Below are 21328 nucleotides of genomic sequence, written 5' to 3'. Positions count from 1 at the left end.
GTATTCACTGTAACTTTGTGTTGAATGACTTAGCAGAAATTTTGTTTTAAACAAGCACTGACATGCTAGTAAAATTGTTATAAAATATTGAAGTGTTGCACAGGAGCTCTAAGCATGTATTCCCTGTGATTGCTGCAGCGTTACCATAATCAACCTGCACAACTTTTAACTGCACTGCACAAGAAAAATCTTTAAAGAGAATCCAAATGACAAAAGCACTCTGTGAAAATAAAATATTCTAATCCTCCAAAAAGGAGCAGGATCCTTTCCACTTACTAGTTCATCCTCCTACCATTCCTCTTCCATTCTCAAACACAATTTTACAGAGGTCTTAAATGAATTGAAACCCTTGTCAACAACAATTTTAAGCAAACGTAGCAAGATGCTGGCATGGTGGGCATCAACAGTTCTCTCCTGATGTGGTTTCAGACGCCTACTATCAAGTTTGAGGTGGCACACGCAAGGCCACAACAGTTTGAACCCTGATTTTCTGGCATTATTCAAGCTTTTACATATCTGACCACATAAAGATCACATTTATATTTGAGCCTGACCAAAAAACACCCCAAAAACCAAAAAACACTTAATAAATTACTCAGCACCGAAATCCATCCTACCATTATTAGACTCTTGACATTTCCTTGGATCTCTTAGAACTCAAGCACAGCCATGCTCACATGCAGTGGAGGCAAAATGCATGAGACAAAAATCTCACAAGTAAAAACTGAAACAGGGCAGAGTGTCAGAAAAAGGAGAAGACTACTAAAATAATTATTTCATGTGGCTTCAGAAATTAAGTGTAGAGGCTGAAAAGATCAATGGGTTATAGAATTAATCTTGATCTCTGCAAAATTAATTTTCTTACAGATTTGTTAGGAACTGTCTACCACTTCCCTTTAAAGCAATAGTGCTCATTAAGGGATTTTTGCCTATTATATTACTCTGAATTTTTTCCTTCCCTTCCTCAAACTCTTGGAATCTTCTTAAATAATCATTTCCCCATCCTGATGGCACACTTATAAACAGGCCACAGCTAATTCTTGAAAACAACAGTCTTCCCTATAAAGGCAAATAGCTCAAAACAGTTCAAAATAAGATTCTTCACTTAATCAACAGTGTTAAACACACAGAGAACAGTGGTCCTCTTAACCTTCATTAGTTAAATAATGATCAAAAAATCTCAAACTTGCTTAAACAAAAAATAAAAATCACAGTGAGAGACATACACACAAAAAATAAAACTAAAAAACCAACACCCAAAAGCATACAATAATTAGAAGACAAGGTAATTGAGATGGGAAAAATAAAAGCCTCATGAAAAGAAGCACAGAAAGTTTTTATTAGGTAAATTCTCCTAAGTGCATCTAATGGGTTACCCTTACCAAGGTTCAGCTGATTTGCAGGCTCCTTCAGCAAGCCTACTATGACCAAGCTCTGCAATTACAGGATTTCATAGAATCACAAAATCATTTAGGTTTAAAAATACCTTTAAGATTGAGTTCAACTGTTAATCCAGAACTGCCAAGTCCACCCTAAACACTACGTCCCTAAGCATCACCATCTACACAACTGGGTGCAAAAGGCTTGGCTTCTCCAACTTTATTTGCCAGACACAGGTGAAAAAGGCCCACGTCTTTACAGCCTACACATGTGCAGGCTCCTCTGCAAAAGGTTTCAGGTAGACCCAAACTACTTCACAGGAAACTAACACATCTTTGACTTGGTGAGTTTACAGAAAGAGAGCAAAAATACAGAACAGGTTAATACTTTGAAACCAAGCAAACTGGATTCAGATGGAAACTCATGGAGGCTATGCACATCACCCATACCAGTCAGACCACTGCCATACAGCCTGCAGAACAAAGGACTTCAAACTGAAAGGGTCAGGCATCTCCCATAACAGCTACACCTCTGCATTATGGAAGACTTCATCTGATCTCTGGAGAAAGCAGCTCTGAGTTTAGTCCAGCCTTTAGTTAGGGCCTCACGAACGCCCACACTCCCCAGGCCAAAGCAAAGAAGTCATGACATAATCTTTGTCAAAATAGCACAGAAACTGAAGCCGAAAGACTACTTTTTATCTTTTCATAACCCCTGAACAAGGGACAACTGAGGGGTGATTCAGCTGTCTAAATAGCATTTAACACTGGCAGAGATTACTTATCCCACAATATTCAGCCCTTCACCTGCTGCTCAAGAAGCTGAAGACCCTCCTGACGTGCTGTTTCATGCTTGCCAGAATCACCAGCTCCTGAAGGCATCTTAAACACTACCACCTGCACAGCTGAGACAGCAGAATACTTCTTTTGTCTCTGTCTGAACCAGGTCTAAACTCTCTGTCTTGTCTCTTGCACTATTACCAGTGGCTCAATTCAGCAGACACAGAAACCAAGTCTGCCCTGATTATTGAATAAAGGAATCACACTCAACTGCACAGAAGTAGGAAACTTAATTTCCTAGGATCTCACACCTCCTTTAGGCTGCAAAAGAAAAAGGGTTAATCCACTGCTGCATTTATTACTGTTACCACCTAGTTTTACAAGAAGTATTTTTAAAAAGTAGCTCCTGAAAATACACATTGAAAACAGTTTCCCCTTTCTGTACGAGCTAAGGTCACAAAATTGGCCTGAAGTTGCTACAAAGGTAAATGTAAAGCTTTAATGCAATGCACGAAGCTTATTTACTGTAGAAGCCGCTTCCGCAAACGAAAGTACCTGGCAGCCGGGCAGAGCTGAGCGGCGACTGTCGGCAGAGGGAGCGCCACGATCAGGGATAAGTTGGGCTCTTTGTTACTCAGTTTTGGCTTGGTTTTGTGCCGCAGACACGCTACAACAAACGCGTAAGGACACAGTATTCACGCAGACATCTGGGGAGGGGGGGAAAAATGCATTCAGGAGGCCCGAAGGTGAGATTTAAGAGCTCCAGCACTGGCCAAAGGCGCCTGAAGGCTCCAGCACATCCAGGTACCAGCACGTCCCCGCGCCTGTCCCATCCCACCTCTGCTAGGGACAGTCAGCACCAAACCTCCCACCCAGCGACACCCCGCAAACCCCGGGCTCTGGGCACTCGCTGCAAACAGTAACGATAATAGGAATAACCACAGGAGCGCGCCTTAGATTCACACAATGTTAAGGGTCTGAGCAGACCTTAAATATCAACCAGTCCCAAACCCCGTGCCATGGGCAGGGGCGCGTCCTACCAGACCAGGTTTCTCAAAGCTTTGAACACTGCCAGCATTGGGGCACCTACAACTTATCTGGGCAACTTATTCCAGGGCCTCACTACCCTCACAGAAGTGTCCCTTCTTCTCTGCCCTAAATGTATAAAGGGGAGGCTATAAAAGCTGTGAGGCAGACATAGGGACTGACTTGGCCTTCTCCCCCTTACACCACGTCGTCCTGAGAGGGACAGAAATAGAGCCGGAGCCGCGGGCAGGCCGCCGCGGGCTCTGCTCCCCGCGCAGGGCGGCACGGCGGGGGCGGGACGAGAGGGGAACCAGCGGCAGAGGCCGCCTCCGCTCCCGCCGCCCCCGCGGCTCCCCGTCCCCAGCCAGAGCCAGGCGAGGCCCGGGCGCTGCAGCCCCGGCCCGGCGGGCGCGTTACCTGCAGGAAGCGGCCATGTCGGGGCGGGCACCCGGCACCGGCACCGCCCCCGCCGCGCCGTCATGGCACCGCCCGCCCTGCTGCCCACCGAGCGGGAAGGGTTTCACCGGTACGAGCGTCTGTGGCTTTACTGTCGGTCAGGGAAGCCAAGCTTTGAGGTTCAAGAGCCTGGTTTCTGCTCTTGGGCCACAGCAACCCCAGGCAGCGCCACAGGCTGGGGGGAGAGTGGTTTGAAGGACCTGGGGGTGCTGGTGACAGCAGCTGAACGTGATCCAGGGTGTGCCCAGGTGGCCAAGAAGGCCGATGGCATCCTGGCCTGGATCAGCAGTGGTGTGGCCAGCAGGAGCAGGGCAGTGACCGTCCCCCTGCACTCGGCACTGCTGAGGCCACACCTCAAATGCTGTGCTCAGTTCTGGGCCCCTCAGTGCAAGAAAGACATTGAGGGGCTGGAGCGTGTCCAGAGAAGGGCAGCGGAGCTGGGGAAGGCTCTGGGGCACAAGTGCTGTGAGGAGCAGCTGAGGGAGCTGGGGGTGTTTAGCCTGGAGAAAAGGAGCCTCAGGGGGGACCTCATCACTCTCTGGAACTGCCTGAAAGGAGGGTGCAGCCAGGTGGGGTCAGCCTCTTCTCCCAGGGAACAAGTGACAGGACAAGAGGACATAGTCTTAAGCTGCAGGAGGTTCAGGTTGCACATTAGGAGGCATTTCTTCATGGAAAGGGTGATTAGACCTTGGAATAGATTTCCCAGAGGGGTGGTAGAGTCACTGTCCCTGGAGATGTTTAGGAAAACAATGGACATGGTACTTAATGCCATGGCCTATTTGACATGGTGGTTGTTATAGATACATTTTATATTGTTGGCTTTTCGCAAATATTAAAATGAATGTTATGTGTATAAGAATGGGAAATTTTGTTGTATTAATATAATTTATTTCTGTTATTGATGAAACTTAGAAATAGCAGTATAATACATATATGTTAGGCTATGGCATAGTATTAAAATAAAAACTGTTTTTGTTTGTATAACCCAAAGACTGAGAGAAAAAAGAAAAATAGCTGGAGAACTCCTGCATTTGTAAATTGTCTTATCCAGATGAAGACAGCAGTGACCAGAGCTCTGGGGGAGGAATTTATTGCATTTCTGGTATCAGGGAATATAAATCTCGATGGCGCCAAGAAGATTGATCTATTGGGAAAGGGGCAACAGAAAACTAAACAGAAGAACACCAAAGATCCTAAGAAGAATGTATGAATATGTATGAGAATTTATGGATATGTAGTAGGATTCTGTTTTTAAGGGACAATCCTGTGTTAGTGTTAGTGCTTTCTTGGCTGAATGCAGAGACACCCGGCCATATCTGTATACTTTATTTTTTTCTCCTAATTGTTTTTTTTATTCAACTTTTAAATTCTATAAAATTATGTGAACCTCGTTTTTCACAGTGGTGTTGGGTTAAAGGTTGGATTGATGATCTCCAAAGGTCTTTTCCAACCTGACTGGCTCTCTGGTTCTCTGGCATCATTCAGTTCTATGTGCCAGGATTTCCCAATGATCAGGCCAGGGTTCTCCTGCAGCACACAGCCATGTCCTGTAGAGAGGGAGATCCATGCCAGGTGGATCCAGGGCAGTCAGTGTGGCAAGGGGAAAGGGGTGAGTGGCCCCCTATAGCCACCTTCCATGGACACACACTTACTGTCACTGTGCCACCTCCTGTTCCTGCTCAGTCCGTGCTTCCACGTGCCAGCAGGCCCTCCTTATGCCACCTTTTCTCCAACTAGATTCAGCTCTTTGCCATCCTCCCTCCACAGTCTCCCTCCGAGTCCTCACGAACAAGTGCAATGCTTTAATCCTGTGTCCAGTGAGACACCGTCCCTCAGCCCCACACCTGCCTCCATGCCTATATTGGAGCCTCCTCCAGCACAGGGGATCCAAAACCAGATGGAGAAAGCCACATCCATACTGCAAGTCAAAGACAGCTTCTAGCAGGCCAGGATGGATTAAAGACAGCATCCTGGCTTCCCCCAGGCTCAGGCACTCACCAGAAGAACCATCCCCAGGAGAATCCACCATCACAGTCAGCACTGATCACATCACCTTTGGCACACTGTGGCACTAAGAATATAAAACCATGCCAGTCCAGATAACATCATGTGAAGACTGAGCCTCTGGTTGTATGTAAATATTCTGCTGCTCAACTCTTGACCTGGCCAGCAACCCCACTAAGGTTGTGGAGTGAGCCCACACAAGTGAGAAGCCTCCGCCACTGAAAGGAAGCATCTCGACACCTCACTGACTCCCTGTGGAGAAAGTGGTCCCTTAAATCAGAGATACAGTGTAAGCCTTTCCTTCATTTTTCTTCTTCATAGGCTAACCAGGCTTCATACTATGCCTCTAGACATAACCTTTCTCCCTTCTTTATCCAAAATGCTGGAATTTGGGATTGCCTACTTTCTGTTTACCTGACAAATATTCTGCTTCTCACTGCATCTTATTACTAAAGCATAGCACTTTTTTTCTCTCTCTGTATTTAAGCACCAAGCTGATTTTTATTTTTCCTCCCTCAGCCTCCTGTGGGTATGTAACTTTTCTCAGCATCAATGATGTGTGGGATTCCTGTGTAAACCTGTAGACTGAAGCCAGCTCCTCAAGTTTTTCTTAAATGCACACTCTGGAGAAATCTACCCATGGCTGTGCTTGCATAGAAGAAAAATAAACCCAAAAAAATCAAGAAAAAACAGCAACAAAAAAAATCCTTTCTCTTTCCCTTGGAATGTATACCATGCCATATGCCAGGGACATGGCTTTTCCATGTTCAGAAGGTACAAGTGCACTATGCATGTGAGGCTGACTGGGCATATCCACCAGCCTGTAATATTTGGGAAGTAGGAAGTACTTGGTCAGAAGGGTGGTTCCACTTTTCCTTCACCACAGTCTGTGCTATTAAGTCATCCTCTGTCCCTGACCCACACAGTAGATAGCAAAGTGTTGTGACAGCACAGATCTTCTGCCTAAGTTTTCTTATATTTAAACTATGAATATTTGCTATCTACATAGTAAGCGTATAGCATATAGCTTGTTAACCTTTGTGAACACTAAGCCTCAGCCTCATCTGCTCTTCTTGTGAGCCAGAATGAATGGAGAAAGAGCAATGAGGCCACATCAACAGCTGCTGTCCTGTTAAAATATTCTCTGAGGCTATTAGCCCTGGAAACCACCCAACCCTGAAAGCTACTGAAAGGATAATTCTAATGATACCAGTTTGTAATTCATTACCAATTTGTTCTGACAAGTGGAAAATACCTGCCCAAAGGTTGTTTCTCTTAAGTGTCCACATTCCAGATTCTGTGCACTCTCCATTCTATGTGCATGTCCATGTGTGTTCTCTGGGGGAGAACAAACTCACTGTGCACTTGGTTTTTTTGAGTATCTCTGTGTGATTAGTATTGGTCAAGAATTGTTCATGCATATTGCAATAACATTTCCTCTGATAATGCATCAGGATTTTTTCTTCTATAAACATCATTCTCACATAGGAAATTTCAACCATTTAAAGGAAAACAGTTAAAGTCTGGTTAGGGGTTTAATACCCCTTATTTCAAAGCAGAACTGTTATGCCCTTCATGATTTAAGCCCAGAAGCACTGTGCATTCTCCTCCCATGCTAGATAAGATAGGTACAGGCTCCTCCTACAGATACCACAGTGCTTATTGACAAGTAAAAATACATCTCCATTAACAATATTATGACTGACTAAAAGAGTTCACAGAAGTGGGGATTCAAATACATTTACCTTTGATGTTAATATAATCTCTGATTTAAAGTACTTTAGCAGAAAACTCACTATGTATTTTTAAAAATCCCTTCTTTATAATTTTAAGATTTTGATTTTAAGTATAAGCAAATATTCTAGTTTGATATTAAGTCTTAATAGTTTTCTTGAGAAAAAAGGTTTATATCAGAAAATCTTGGCTCTGGCTCTTTTTTAATTAATAATGAGAAAAGATGTCTTCTAAAGCAGAATATCATGCTCCCATTTAGTCATAGGTGAAAAATAAAATCCTGCTGTTTTTTCTCAGGAACAATTTACATTATTTGCTATGCTATTAGCTATTTTATCTTGGCCACATTCCCAGGGAGAATCAAGGCATTTGTCAGTCCCTGGGAATCAACTTCATAGGATAGCGAGTAAACACATCTATTTCCTTCAACAAACACGAGGTTACTGGTCTGCAGGTGGAAAGACAATGTTACTCCCTCTTACAGCAAAGCAAGCCAAGCCATGCTTTAGCCTAATGTGATCACACTGGATTTCCATGAATTTCAGACCAAATTAAAAGGGAATCTCAAGAAGATGGGATTTGCTATATCAAATCTCTTGGTATAAGAAACTGCAGTTTAAGAATCATGACAAATAGGATATATTTCAGGATAGCAGTTTGTTACAGAAATAAGAAACCTCTTAGCACAAAATCCAGCTAAAAATCACCCATGACTACTCCTGTAGAGAAGTACTGTAATAAAGGATGAGACACAAGATTAATTGTTTTAGGAAAGCATTCATGTAATAGTTCAGCACTTGGACAAATATGTGTTGACCTAAATTCAAAATGTGCAACTGCTGCTGCTTGCGATAATGAACCTCTCTGTAACAAACCTCTGCAATGCCAAGGGCTTATATTTTTCAGGAAGAAGGCAAGGCTGGCTCTGAGCTGTATGTCATTTTTATTCTGCGTTCCTGCTGTTCAATGTTATGTTTCATATTTCTTTCTAAAAAAGAAAAACAGACAGAAAAAAACAACTTTTAGCAATTGCATAAGACTGAAACAGACATGAGAAGCCTTAGTCCTGTTAAAATCAGTGGGACTTTCAAATGCTAGTGATCAAAATGTTTGTATTCTCAAGAGACTTAAAATGTCAAGTAGTATCAGTATGCTTTCTGATTTCTAAGCTTTAGCCTACATTCTATTCATACCGCCAAACTTTTTCAAGTCTTTTTTCACAGACACAAGATTTTTAGAGTACTTTTTTCCTTTCCTTTAATAAAAAGCTGCTCTTTTCCAGAAATCTCAAGACTCAGTGTACTGGAACTTTAAGAAATACACTAAATAGCATAAATCTCACAGTAAAACTGTAATATTTGGCAACACTGCATTTTTGGCACAAATACATGATTATTGGCATGTTCACTTCCACTGTTACCAGGTGTGATCCTCTTGTGGAGCAAGCTTCTTTAACAGGATGACACAGCTTTTTCTGAGCAGGGAGATTCCAGTTCCCTACAGGGACAGCAGCAGATCTTGTCATCTACAGAGCCAAACTGGAATGTTTAGGATTGGACAGGGGTTAGCTAAACTGAGCACCTCTGCTATGCCATGAGATTGCACTAATGAAGTTCTAATTGCACTAATGAAAATTGTTTATTAGAGGCAGGGAGAAACAGCTTTAGCTTCCGTTATCAGACACACTGCAAAAGCATGCCTACACTGCTGGGTGACCATTAATATTGCACTTGAACTGGGAGCACAGTCTGTAAGTCCCAATAAACAGAAAATCTTTCATGCTTTTCTGGTGACTCTTCAGAAAGTTCCTGTGAACTTTCAGACACAAGAGAGAAATTGCTGTAATTATGATGTGCATGCTACAAATCTGAAGATATTTTATTACACATATTGCCAGTGCAAAGAATCAGCTCTTGAGAGGTTCCTGTAACATGTGGACACAGATGTCAAAAACCAGATAATTTCTTGATTTCATTAAGGAAGACCCCAAGAGATGTAAATTCCCTAGACACAACTACTGGAAAGTATAATATCCATGAAGTTAATTCAAAAATTCCCAGTGAAGCTCCTGCCAGCTTTTTCTGCTCAAATAAAAACTCTCAGTGAATGGTCCTCAGCCTTCAAAGTCCCACATGCAGCAATACTAAGCAAACCATACATTGCATTAAATTGTTTTGTCCTCAGTTTTAATTTTCTCTTGGCAAAAACAATCTTGGCGACTTAGGGCTTTAAATCTTTCCAATGCCATGGAAGCTGTAAAGAAAAGATGATAATTCTCTGCTGAACAGGAATTGTTGCTTTCACTGCTGCTGTGACTCTTTCTCTGCAGCTCAGGCAAGGTTTGGGTGAGATCTTTTGCCAGTCTAGTACACTTTCTGGACTGTCATAAAAGTAAAATGGAGTACTGAAAGAACCATACAAAATATTGATTTCCCTCTAAATCAGTAAACCCATCAACACATGGTGTAGTTTAGCCTTGGATGCAATGTTGTTAGAAAGAGTCTCACAAAATACTTGTCAACTCTGACACAAAGAGTGAAAATTGTGTTCCCTTCAAAGTTTGCATGTACTTTGTATTCTCTTCTGTCTCTTTAGACCTGTTTTACCTTAAACAAATAAGAAATATAAATATTTTTTTAAATATTGTTTGAACAATATTATACTCTTCTGGCACTACAGTCAAAATCTTACAGTAACCTGGGAAAACTCAGTTCTGTCACAACCAATTAGGATTTGGTAGACATTCAGGAAGCAATGCGACCTTGTGCAGGGATCCTCCCTGATATCTACACTAGGCAGGCAGTCTGCTTTCCTGCATATCCTTGGTAGCCATCGTTTCTCACAGTTGTAACTTCAGGGCATAAATGTACCATAAGGACACTCATGAAACATCATCAGGCTCTGATTCTACTTGAGCAATCAATACATTTTTAAAGATGCAGTGCTTGCAGTTCGGACACAATCTGTGAAGTTAATTTTTAAAGACATAGTACTCTTTACATAAGAGAACTAAATGTTACATTTCCATCGTATGTGAGATCCTTGGTGCCCCCACTGCCTGGAGAGAACATTGTAATGTATTCCTTTGACTGGGATTCCATTCTTTCATCTCCTTTCAGGTATCATCTCAGGAGAAATCATTAGCTGTTGCTCATGCATCACATTTACTTTATAAGAATAGCTTTTCAGCCATAAGTTAAAATTTTCTAAACAAAAACATGGTCAGATGTGTTGGAGTCTGAGATACAGATTGTGTGCCCTTGTTTCTAATACTTAGTCATAGGATTCACAAAAAACACTGAATTTCATATAATATGAAATTCATGAGCATGTTTTCATGGTGATACATGAAAACAAATGTTAAAGTTAGATGAAAAAAGCTAAAAATGTAAGTGTGTAGATTAGAAAATTTTTTAAATCACTGGGTGAAAAAGTTAGTTTAGAGAACAGGAGACAAGATGGAGGATTTAGGGTGTTGTCCCTTGTCCCTTCTTTCTTCTTCGTGTTCTTCTCCTAGAGGTTTTTGGGTAATAGTAAGTGATTGGATAGAGAATGCCGCAGTGCATCACAGAGGTGATGGGTCATTGGGTCATTAAGAAAAATAATATACGTGTCTATTGTTAATTGTGTAAAAATAGGTATAAAGATAAAAAACTGTAGTTCGGGGCCATTTTGTGCATCAAACACGAAGTGTGCCACAAGGCCTTGTTTGTACCATCAGAAGAAAGAAATGTGCCAAATTGCAAAGATTAACCTTGTGACCAGCCTGGAGAGATCTGTCGAGTTTTGTGACCACCTGTTAATAAACACAAGAAACAAGATTCTAACGAGCTCAGGAGTTTTCTTCGAATAATAAGGACTGAGATAAATGGGACTTCCCACAAGGGAGGATCCCAGAGGAATTCAGCCCAAAGGAGGCTGAGAGACTAGGGAAAAGTTATATCCACAGAGAATGGAGCCCAAAAGAGGCAAGGAGAGAGAAATTACAAGATGCTTGGGTCACACCATTTGCTGCTCTTGTAATCTGGTTTCATTACTTCCCTGGATCTATATGCACATTTGACATATCTGGAAAACAGTAATTGAAAGCTTTTAAACTGAATAGGCAAGAAAAAAAAAAAAGAAGATGCATCCAAACTTAGTGATTATTATTTTTTTTTTTTTCACCAACACCACTTGTCTGTAACTCAGTTTCCTGATCTGTATGACATTTACATAAATATTTACCCATATCACCAGGGGTTGTGATTCTTCATGAATCATTGTTGTTGAAACACTTTGTAATGTTTCCATGAAGGGTAGCATATGCATTCAGAATATGTATCTAATTCATGGCAGAAGATGAGTAAAAGGAATAGATAAAAAAAAACCAAACACATCACCTTTTTTTTCCTTGTTCAAAATTGATTTAAAATTTTTCTCTTATAAATGCAAATCTTTCTTTTTCACACAGACATAATATGGTTGGTACATACATATCTTGCTGATGATTAGGACACAGTTTCAGCATATTCAAGTTTGTTGACTTTTATTAAGAGAAAAAAGCAGGTATTGCTAGCATATAGTATTTGAAATTCATGCCTACATCCCTTTATTTTACTCTTTCTATGTAGAAATTTCCACCAGAATTATTTATATTAAAATATTATAACATTAAATGCTCTTAACTCATATGCAGACAAAGTCTTTTCTGGTGAAATTCTTTGCTTCAAGAAATGGGTAAACTAAATGAGCATACTGGCTGCTTCACTTAGCTGTCATCTCTCTAAAGGCTCTGTGAGTAAGCCTGACACACTTCATCTCTCACGTTACCATCATCTATTTGCTTCTGTTAGTGTCTCCCATGTTAAACTTTATGGCATCTTCAGTCAAAGAAATACAAGTAAGGCAAAGTTTGGGACTGGAAATGAACAAAATAACTATGAGATTGGTTAAAAAAAATTATCCTGAAGCTTGTGTACACACAGCCCTAGTTGCTATAATATCAGTGCATGAGAGCCATATAATTCACCACTGCAGGACAATCTGTATTTGATGCTTGTCCTAAGCCAGGCACAAAGAATTGCCAGATGACAAGAATCCCCTCAAAAGGAGCAAATGAGGAAATTTGAGAACAGCTTGAGAAGCTTGTAATTTACGGAGAGAGTAGTCTCATGCTGAGTGAAAACTAGAGGGATTGATAATCTGAAACACAGATCTTGAAAATTTAAGTAAGAAAGTTCCTTATGTAAATAAAGAGCATTTTCCTATTCCTTCCTTCTCCTTTCTTACTAAAACTTTTAAGACTATTTCAGCAGTACTAGGATTGTTAGGTAAAATACAGTCTTTCTCTTTTCAATTTTAAGTCAAAGCATACAAGTGTAACTAAAGTATTTCTGCCACCTCTGTATTGTCACAAAATGAAAAATGTTACTTGTTAAAAAGGAAAAAAGATACTATAAAACCATTAACTAAAATATAACTCCTTATGGTGCATTTAATAATGCTTGGGTGGCACACTGTCTGAGAAAAGTGCTGGGTGATGTCAACAGTTAGGTTCTTCACAAGGACACAGCACATGTCCTTGTTATCAATTTTGTCTTTATCAGTAATTTCTGTAACAGCAAGAGCTTCTATCCAAAATAATAAGGGACTTGAGTTTTTGATTTTTCACCAATATCTGAGTGAGGTATGTTGCTATCTGGTTTTTCTGCTGCTTCTGTCACCTTCTTTCCAATGCTAAATTAATCATGCAGGTGACCTTGCTGGTTTTTATTAAGCACAGCAGGCTGTATGAGCTATTGCTGGAGAAGTGTGACATTGCTCAACTAGTGGAGTCCTACATCTATTTTTTTCTAATATGGTTTCACTTCTAAATACAGGCTATATTTCTGCTGTCATGCACAGTTTTTTTTCATTTGCCATAAATTAAAAATAATGATGCTGTTAAAAGGGAAGTACAGCATAATAAAATATTCTGCAACTGCTTGTAAACAAAAGAGCTTTTATAAAATGCTAGGTTGCCTCAACTTCCCATGAAACAATGATGCTGAAGATAGGAATCATGGTAACCTGAGTAGCTTCCATACAAACATATTGAATGAATGGGTACATCAAACCAAGGGTCTCAAAAAAATTCGGGCATATCTGAAATGGCACTACATGACTATAGTACAGCTATGTTCACTGCATGATTCCAGAGAATGGGCAGAAGGCCATCTCCAAACATATTGGTCTGAACCCCTAAATTTGCCACAACAGTAAGGGAACAAGTCAATAAGGCTTTCTATCTCACATTTTGAATTCCTTGATATTTATGAAGAAGAGCATGTCATCTGGGAAAGTAAGGCTACTTCTGTAGCAAGGATCTGACTTTTTATGCTCATGATTCATCTTGCATAATTATGAATGAATTGTCTTACAAATCTCTGTTCCTAGGTTTATTTTGGGAAGCGTAACCAAACTCTGCTCCTGAAGCCTCTGAAAAGTCCCCCAGTTTAGAGTTTATTCTGTTCTGACATCTACAGACCTGCAGTGGATTCTCTGGCCTAGTTCTAGAGAAGTTTCTGACAGACACAGGACCTAAGAGCAAGGTTCTGATATTTTGGGGGTGAACATCATTGTGATATAATAATTAGAAACACTGCTGTAAAGCAGGAGACAGGAGTCTTTTCTAGTTGCATCAATGCAGGGAATTAACCTTGAAAGATTACCTCAATGTGGAAAGCATGATGCAAATAAGAGATGAGGTGGTAAAGCTGTAGTGTGATACTGACCATTCAGTTGTTTCACTGAGCGTTGGACCTCATTTGCTGATGAACCACACAGCTGCAGTGGAGGCTGCTGGGACCTCCTCTGTCCCTGCCACTCGATCAGCTCCGCAGGACACAGCACCTGCCAGCCAGGTGCATCGAGCATGCCGGTGGCAGGTGGCACAGAGACTACATAGCTCTAGCTAGAAGGAGAATTAATTACCAGTCTGCTTTGCCTTAAGACATGAACAGTGTTTCCTAGTTGTTAAATGTTTAACACAACGACCCAAGTGTTTTCACCATACTTCTTGAATGTGAGAGTTGATTATGGGATCAAAATGACTGAAAAAGGAGATTCAGAAGAAATTAGACCATGTCTCTGAAACAGGCATGCAGAAAGCTATTTTCAATTTAGGCATAGAGAACACTTAGAAAAATAGGTTAATTAGCATTTTCAAAGGACTTCTGAAAACATGAGACTATTGGCTAATGTTGGGACGCCAATGTGGCCTGACAGGCTGCTTACAGCTTCAAAGGAACATCTGGACAGATGCATGCAGCAGTAAGGATGAATGAAACATACACTACTTGCCTACTGGCAGTAGATACTGCACTGGGCAACTTTAAATGATTCTGTGGATGCTGCAGAACAACAGTTGTTATTCTCCTAGAGGGGAGAGCTATATAAATAGAATGACATGCCTATGATCCCGATTAGCTGACTTTAAACTTTGAAGATCAAAAGCCTTCAGGATATACTACTGGGGGAGAAAGGACACCGAACTGCTTGACAGGTCGGTGGGATGGGATATGGAGGAAGGATACTGGCTCGCTGAGTACTACCCCAGCTAGCCGGGACCTTAACAGCTCGGAGATGTTCCCCGCTTTCCTGTAGGACCTTAACCGTACCACCGTGGCTGGACTCCCCTGAAGCGCAGACAGGTCTAATCGCCTTTCCCTGGCAAGCACGGGCAGAACGAGGGGAAAGGTCTCGAAGCCCAGGGATGAGAGGGGCATCCTGCCTGAGGGCCGGGCACCGATGGCAGGCGGCGCGCTCGGAGCGCGCCTTGGCTCCCTTTGGTCCCCGGCCCCTTCCCCTCCCTGCGGGGCGGGTTCGGGCCCCGCCGCAGCCTCCCTCCGCGCTCGCCGGTAGGCGGCACCGCCGCCCGCCTTCCTCCGCCTCCTCCTCCTCCTCACCTTCGCCGGGCGCCGCGCCGGGTGACCCAGATCGCGGCGGCGGCGGCAGCTCCGTGTCCCTCCCGGCGAGGAAGGACGGCTCGGGACGGCGGCTGCGCTGCGCCGCGGGCATGGAGCGGCGCGGGGCGGGGGGTGCGCGGCGGCGGCGGGCCCCGGCGGCGGCCCCGAGGGTCGCTTAGCGACGGGAGGCGGCTCCGGGCATCGCATCGCAGCTCCCTGCACCGCTTCCCTCCCGCGTTCACCGCCCGGCGGTGGGAGAGAAGTTTTGCCCCTCTGAATGCGGGACGCTTTATGGAAAGACCTTGCGGCGTAAGGAAATTTGGAGGCGCTGAGCTGTTTGCGCATTTGGGGTATTTGTAGTTGATTTTTTAAATTTTTAATTTCATTTTAATTTTTTTTCTAACGGCCCCAACCTTTATAATTGTACAGGAGGAGGCCGGCACTGGGCGGCCGCCAGGCGCACGGCTCTGCGGCTCCGCAGTGGGCTCCGCGCCCTGCCCTGCCCCGCAGCTCGCCCTGAGCGGGGCCGCTGGCCTGGCTTGCCCCGCCGCACCTGCCCTGGGCTCTGAGCACCTCAGTTACATCAACGGGTGCGCACCGTGATGATGACTTCTTTTTTCCATGGCACTCTCCTCTTCCCCGCCTCCCCTTCATCCCCCCACATGGTCATTGTGTATTGAAGTTACACTTGCTCCGAGTTTATTCCAGGATTTATGTCTTTGATGTTTCCCTTTGTCCTCACAGTTTCTGCTTTTCTTACAATTTCCTTTAAAATGGCTAAAAGAGGACAGCGAAAGTGTATATCAGGATGGGGGCGGTGGGGGAGAGGGAAGAACAACACCTTTGTCCCAATTCAGTCAACTCAGCAGTCAGATCACAACAAGCTGTTTTTTGTGACAAAGGCATTTGAAACAAAGAAGCCATTTTAGAAAATGAAAGAAATTTATTTTGTGGCTTGCATGCTTTAGTAAATCCAGGTTTTCATTCTTTTCTCCCCTGCCCCCCTCCTCCACTCCCTGTAATTCTAATTTATTCTAAAATTAAATAGAATAGGAAAAATAGCATCTCTAAAATCCTGCATGATCCCTGTGCTCTACAATAAGCTTACTGATTGCCTTCTGCTCCAAACGTTTCATTGCACATTTTTAAAGAATGTTGTTTTGTACTCATAGATCGATTAATAGTTGAATCACTTGAGTCTGATAAGAACATTTCATCCCCCCAGGAACAGAACAGCAAAAGCCTCATTATGTGTAGTAATTTGGTAGGTGTTGCATACTTGTATCTATTTAGCAGAGTGCAGGTTCAGATGAGACTTACTGATTCTTAGGAGAGCCTGCTTTTTTATGACTGTCTTAAAAAGTGTGTGCCACTGTAGGCCAGACTGAACAGGTGGAGCTACATCTAGAAATATCATTTTACCTGTTCAGCTCTCATAATCTGCATATCATTTTAAGAAATATTTCTACTAAAACTAAGGCAAAACTACATGGCTGTAGCAAATGACTTATCATTGAGGCTAATAGAAGCTCAGAGACAGGAAGCCTATGATTTTCAAGAGTGAAATCATGTGACAGCATCAGATGCTGTATGTATCACTCTAAACAGAAAATGGGAAGAAAATTATTCCAGGAAAGGAGCAAACAATGGAAAAATCATGCAACGAAATGCATTCGTTAACTTTCCTGCTGGCTCACTGATACACAGTGAAGCATATTCTGCTAGTGTAAAAACCCGCTGTGGCTGAGCACATAACCAAAGTGTCCATGAACCCTTAGCCAGCTCAAGTTTTGAGACAGGGCTTTATTAACCATGGGACAGCGTCACATTACTTTACTGACATGTGTGAACCCAAGAATTTCCCATGTTCAAACATCTTCCTGTCACTCTTGACAGGGAATTGCAGCCCCCTGAGCTAAGCTATACTTAAGTGGTAAACTTCAGGGCTATGTTGCATTAAGTAATTATTTTGTTATCTGTCATCTTCCCTGCGCAAACAGACTTGCTGCTGGTTACAAGGAGAATGCTGTTGCACAAATTCTGGCATATGTAGTGCTCCAGACTGCTGCTAGTATTTAAATAATCTTGTATTTTAAAGTTAAGCTGTTATCAGCTATAAACCAATTTAAACAAAAATTATGTTCAGTTGTACAGTCAGGGCATGGTAACTATACAGAGCCAGGCAAGCTTTATTTTTCCCAAGGGGTCATTTGAAGTGTTAGCAGAAAATTGCAAGAAGAACAGGCTTGGGTTGCCTGGAGATCAAATCTTGTTTCATTTAATGCCCTCTGGCTCATAAGACGATATTTTAATTTTTTTTTATGAACATCTGCTCAGCTTTCTTGCTTGGAAAGCTTCTTTCATTTGACATTCCTTTTAAATCCTTTGCTTGGTAATGCAGGGCAAAGGACTGCATGAAATATGTTACTCTTCGAATACAAGCTTTGGGAAAGAGGCCTGAAAAGTAAACTCTAGAGCAGAGCTTACTGGAATACTGAGAAGGAAACCAGGTGGTGAGATTCCAAAGGAATATGAAGGATAAAATAAGAAAAAATAAAAGATGAGACTGATGTAAAGAGATGTGGAGAATGTTTGTGGTCATGCAGGACTGTGGCTATGGTTCAGGCTTAGCATCCTCAGCATCCATCTAAGATGATACGGGCTCAGCCACCTAACAGCTGAGCTGTGCTGTACCGCAGGATTTGCCAAGCCTGAGCTGGAGGTGGAAATTCTGCTTGTTCCTGCCAGGCAGTGGAAAGGGAAGCATGACAGCAGAAGCTGTGGGAGCAGCTTCCCAAGTTGCTACTTAGTGGTACGTAGGACTGCGTGAGCACTCCTTTTCAAGGCAAAGCAAGCATTTTGGTGACAAACTGACCTGTCTGACTTTGCCTTGAGACACATTATGGATATGTTTACACTAGTGATTTGGCTTGCATCCGGCTTAAGTATCTGACACATCCTCCAAAGACCTTCTCCGGTTGCCTTGCAGCGGTTCAGGTCTCAGAGCAGTCTGGCTGCAAGAGACCTGAACACTCCCATTGGAACTACACCAGGACTTTTGCTTTGGAGAGTTCCCATTCAATTACTGAGCCTTTCATAAAAGATATTGGTTTCTTTAAAGTACCTCCCAGCTGTAGTCTAGTGAGCAGTTCTCATCCACTTTAGCATAAAACCAATGAAGAGCCCCACAACAACTTCATCAGCTTCAAGTGTTTCTGGCAGTTTGTTCTGGAGCTCAGTATCCTACTCCTCTGAAAAATGTGAGCAAAGACTTCTCAGCTTTCTGTTACAGCTGAGAGGCTCTTCAAGAAGATAGTTTCTAGCCCTCCCAGTAGTTAAAGTACCTGAGTGAAATGAAACAATTTGGCATAGTGTTTTTACCTCATCCTAATCTGTCTGCATATCTGCAGGCTGAGCACTCTATTCTAGTTCAGATACAGCCACAGACATCAAAAGGAGTCTGGGGAACAGGAGAAATACAGGAACTACAAAGACTGGAATTGAAAACAACTGACCATATAAGCAGGTGACATTGCAACTTGTTAGAGCAAAGTTAGGAGGTGCAGTAGTGGTCCTCAGGACTGTGTCTATAAGAAACTGTGTACCTGTGTGATTTTCCCTCTCTGGTAGGAAATAACTTCACAGGCATTTTTAGTCTAAATATAGATGTGACACTAATGTTTTTCGAGCAAATCTCCTGGCTTTTGTTCTTTACCTTTTTTTGTGAACTAGTCTTGGAGCACCTGAGAATAAATAGGTGAAAATTTTTTGGGAGCACACGAATTGCAACCTGGTATTCAGCCCCAGGGACCTGGCTGGAGCTACTCCAGCATCTGTATAGGGTGTTGGTTTTTTTTCAGAAAACAAACTGCCTCTCCCCATCCTATACAGTTTCAATTTCAACTGTTTGACAGCAGCATTTCTGTTGGTCTGTGCTCTGCATTGATGTAGCTGTAGCTTCTGTCTGTAGCTATGTATTTTGGTTTTCCAGGGAAGGATACTCAGGTAAATTAAGGGACAAGACCAAATCCAAAAGAATTAGTTGTACAAAGTCCTGTCTCCACATCTCTCTGTATCATCCTTCTAACTTGGCCATGGTTAACCAATGTTTTCTGATGGTGCTTAAGAAGGAAAGGCAGTTTCTGCTCAGAAGGCTTCTTTAAGACTGTGTACAGCTGGCTATCAATTTCACAGACACGAGTTATTCTTTAGTATATACATATAGTATATATCAAAATATATATATATATATATATATATACACCATCTGCCATTTAAGCCCCTATTGTATGCCTGTGCCCATACCTCTGTCTGCCAAAAGTGAATCAGTAAGTTTCCTAGGACCCCCAAACTGATACTATTATACTTGCTAAACTGAGCAAGAGCTTCTGTGGCTAGTTACAGATTTCACTAGTAATGAAAACAAGTTTTCTAATTATTTTCATTTCTTTTTTAGTAATCTTACTCATATATTTGAAAAATAGAATTACATTCCTACCTTTCATTATCTTCCAGAATGACTTGGATGTTGAGACTTGTCCATGGCATAGCAGCAATTTGTTGCCACACTGATAATATTTGCACAGTCATGTGTGTGTAGGTGATAAAAATTGGGCCTCTTAGTACAAAGCTGTCCTGTGGTCATGGAAACTGTAGTCCTCTTCTGGTAGGCAGTTATAAGAGCAAGTCTCTTATTCCTTCTCCCACTCTGCTCTCACAATGCCATATCCATATCAACATTGGCTTGGATGTGTGCCATCAAACAGGTTGTTCCTCTGAAACACTAAAATCAATGTGGGGTTTGTTAATTTTGGGCTTGCTAGGCCCTAACACTGTCAGCTTTAAAGCAGCCTGAGGAGAACAGATGGGTTGAAGGAGGAAAAAAGGAGTTCTTGCTGAACTGAGAGAGGAAGGGAAAGAAATGGTGGTGCTCCTAGCAGATGACATGGAAAACAGGATATACCATAAGCACAAATTAGGAAAAGGCCACGCTACCTACTCTCCACTTTTACAAGTAGGACTGCAACAATATTTCCGATGGTCTGAGATGTTCTTTGAACCTCATTTGTCCAACATGTGCTATATTATACAGGTTACTATCTCAAGGATAAGATCAGTTCATACTACTGAATTATTATGGATATATCTGCTCCAAGGGTTCTGGAAACTTGTATAATGTACTTCCTTTTGGAAGTTTTTCTATCACTTTCATGATCACAACATTTTTGAGGTTAAGACTATAAGACATAAAAGTATGCCCACTTTTCTAAGTAGAAAGAGACACTGAAGGAAGAAAATTTTCAGTGTTGCAATGTATTAAGAATAAATGCTTAATGGCAATCCTGTCAATCATCCTGTCTGTATTTCTCTTGGCTCCACTTTGTTCCTCTTCCCCCTCAATAACATTGTTGCAGGAACAGTTTTCAATGGTCTTCATGTTTCTTCTTTCTTTTTTCTTCCCATGTGGTCTTCTCCCTTCTTTCCAGTTTTCTCCTATCAAACCTTTACCAGCATCCTTTTCTGTCTGAGAGTGGGCACCCAAAAGAAGGTAAAGGTCTGGTTGAACCAAGCAGGAAGTGGCAGACAGAAGAAGTGCACCACAGCACCTTGCACTTCACTTGTTACTCACTTTTTTTTTTCTACTTGGTTGAGAAAATACATTTTGTGCAATTACCACATAAGAATGGTCCCTATGCCATGCTTGAAAGTGTGTTTCATAAGTCTTGCTTAACAGCTGGTGTAAGTTCATTGACCTTCAAACCATTCTTTCCATCTTTACCTTTTGCAGATCTTCATTGTCTTTTCCTCTTATTTATTTTGTTGCATCAGTGTGGTGTTTGTGTTGATTTATCTTGAATTTTTATGAATGTCCCTGGCTCCAAACTCCATCATAGCTTTCTTTCTCCACTGCTTATAGAAGCAGTGTTTGACTTTGATGCTACTTGGAGGTATCTTAAGCTACAGAAAGGTGAAGGGAGTCTTAGAGCAGTCACTTCTACCATTGTTCACAGCTCTTCTTAA

At 42.1% G+C, this 21328-nt stretch overlaps 2 protein-coding genes across 10 annotated transcripts in view; one reads left to right on the top strand and one right to left on the bottom strand.

Annotated features, from left to right (window-relative positions):
- Nucleotides 1-3630, bottom strand: part of ALKBH8 (alkB homolog 8, tRNA methyltransferase) — a 46390-nt gene extending 42760 nt beyond the window's left edge. The window contains exons 1-2 of one of the 9 annotated variants that reach the window (XM_014261658.2): nt 3603-3630; nt 2715-2866 (exon numbers count right to left, since the gene is read on the bottom strand). The gene's annotated coding sequence lies outside the window, so the exon portion shown is untranslated. The other 8 variants (XM_088051511.1, XM_088051507.1, XM_088051510.1 and 5 more) reach the window with 8 other exon arrangements.
- A 12010-nt stretch (nt 3631-15640) lies between these two features.
- Nucleotides 15641-21328, top strand: part of ELMOD1 (ELMO domain containing 1) — a 42586-nt gene continuing 36898 nt past the window's right edge. Inside the window, exon 1 of the mRNA XM_088051381.1 lies at nt 15641-15657. The gene's annotated coding sequence lies outside the window, so the exon portion shown is untranslated. The remainder of the gene's footprint in view (nt 15658-21328) is intronic.

Source organism: Pseudopodoces humilis, chromosome 2 (assembly GCF_049639895.1).
Source record: "Pseudopodoces humilis isolate 2021_Gansu_Grassland_sample_001 chromosome 2, ASM4963989v1, whole genome shotgun sequence".
Classification (NCBI taxonomy): Eukaryota; Metazoa; Chordata; class Aves; order Passeriformes; family Paridae; genus Pseudopodoces; species Pseudopodoces humilis.
Note: the sequence above shows the minus strand (reverse complement) of the source record. Positions and strands in the feature narration are given on the sequence as shown.